Source organism: Bison bison, unplaced genomic scaffold (genome assembly GCF_000754665.1).
Source record: "Bison bison bison isolate TAMUID 2011002044 unplaced genomic scaffold, Bison_UMD1.0 scf7180017864173, whole genome shotgun sequence".
Taxonomy (NCBI): domain Eukaryota; kingdom Metazoa; phylum Chordata; class Mammalia; order Artiodactyla; family Bovidae; genus Bison; species Bison bison.
In genome coordinates this window covers 345,914-347,747 of record NW_011494745.1, presented here as the reverse complement: position 1 = coordinate 347,747, position 1,834 = coordinate 345,914, and the positions used below count along the sequence as shown (strand labels likewise).

Genomic DNA, 1,834 nt, shown 5'->3' with positions numbered 1-1,834 from the left:
ACACCAGGCGGCTCCTGCCTGCGGCGAGGCTTCTTTGGGCCTCCGCCCCGGGGCAGGAGCCGCCTGGTGTCTCCCCTGTGCCCTCAGGGTCCAGCCGGTCTCTGGACTCTTAACGCATGGGGGATGCTCGGAGCCGCTGAGATTTTCACAGCTCTGCTCTCCGGCCCTGGTCACCCGGGTTTCCCGCTGGGCGTCTGAGCTGCTGAGACCCCGTCCTCAGTTGGCGGGGGAGGGCGAGCTCTCCCTCTTGTGTGCTACAGCTCCCCGCCCGGCTGAGCCTCCAGGTGAAAGGGTTTTTCGGTTCTGGACCAGCTGGTCTCCATTTCTAACCACCCACACCACGTATCCCTGGTAATAACGTTCAAGGACAAGGAAACAGTCTTGCGTTTTTTTTTAAATTTTATGTTTTCTGCCGCGTGCCCCTCCTCCACGCACACTCGGGCCGGCTGTGAATGTTACTCACCCACCCACAGTGCGCCTGCTGCACCGGACTTGGCTGACCGGACTTGCACGGGCCTGGATGTCTCTTTCCCTCCTGCCTAGTCCCTCCTATCCTGGGAACAAGCTGGGGCAGGGTCAGAAGTGAGAGGTTTTCCCGGAAGTTGGGCACCTGAGGTCCCTTCTTTGGATCTGGTGCTGTCTTGCCAGACCAGCTGGAGTAGGTGACTCTGGGCAAGGCAGGGCTCCTTGCAGGTTGGAGAGGGTTGGGTTGTCCTCAGGGACCCCATGCATGCCAGGTGATAGGAAACATCGCTTTTCCTTTGGAACAGAGGGCCGCGGGGTCTATCAAGGAGGCAGGGCAGTGGTCATTCCGGGGGGCTCTTGAGGGTGGGATGGCGCTTCAGGATCCAGGATAGGACCTGAGGAGGTGGTGAAGTGTCTGAAGAACAGGTGACAAGACTGGGTTCTTCCGGAGACAAGGCATGGTCTGCGGTAGCCTGTGGTTGGGGGAGAGGACGAGATGGTTTCCAAGGGAAGCCTCCTAATAGGAGCTATCTTTTAATGGCCACTTACTGGGTGCTGGGCACTGAGGTCAGCAGCTGCATGGATCATCTCATGTGAGCCTCTTTTTTTTTTCAGTTTTGGCCACACCTCCCAGCGTGTGGGACCTCAGTTCCCAGACCAGGGATTGAACGGGTGCCGCCTGCAGTGTGCGGTGGAAGCGAGGAGCCTTAACCGCTGTGTTGAGTCTCATTGTGTTCTTCCTACAGGGAAACAGGTTTAGACCAGTGAGGAAAGTGCCTAAGGTCACAGAGCTGGAAGGCAGGAGATCCACCCAGCATTTGAATCCTGGTGGAGCAGACCCGGAGCTCCAGTTACAGGCCGAGAGGAGGGGCACCCGTTTGCTCTCGGCCATAGGCTTCTGTCACCTGGGTTAAAATCTCTTCCGCAGCCTCCCTCGAAAGCCCTCGGGTCAGGCCCAGGCTGGTGAGTGATGCCCAGGTAGCTGCTTCTGGTGGGCTGTGGACCCTCCCATGGTGATGGGCCCAGGAGGGGAGCCCTAGGGAGTTTTCCCCCCAAGCCACCCCGCCCCCCGGATGTTCTCTAGCCTGGTCTCATTCTCCCAGCCCCGGGCCTGGGCCGGCTCCTCCTTCCTCTTGGCGAGGCTCTGGAAATCCAGTGGGAGGCCATTGCTATGGCAACAGGACTAGGCCCTGACTTTACCTCATCAAATTCCGAGCCGAAGCCAAAGCGATTGAGAAATTAAAGGAAAAAAAAATGTATTCCAGATGTTTACTTTTTATTCCTTATTTTTCCGTGTTTGGATGAGACGGCTCTGGAGGAGGCGGGAGTCGGGGCAGGGACGTGCAGGGAGGAGGAGGACTGGGTGGTG

The 1,834-nt window shown here is 58.3% G+C and overlaps 1 protein-coding gene across 1 annotated transcript in view; it reads left to right on the top strand.

The window, feature by feature from the left end:
- Positions 1–112: 112 nt before the first annotated feature.
- The window catches only part of TNKS1BP1 (tankyrase 1 binding protein 1, 182kDa), a 23,912-nt gene continuing 22,190 nt past the window's right edge, over positions 113–1,834 (top strand). Inside the window, exon 1 of the mRNA XM_010842228.1 lies at positions 113–1,428. The gene's annotated coding sequence lies outside the window, so the exon portion shown is untranslated. The remainder of the gene's footprint in view (positions 1,429–1,834) is intronic.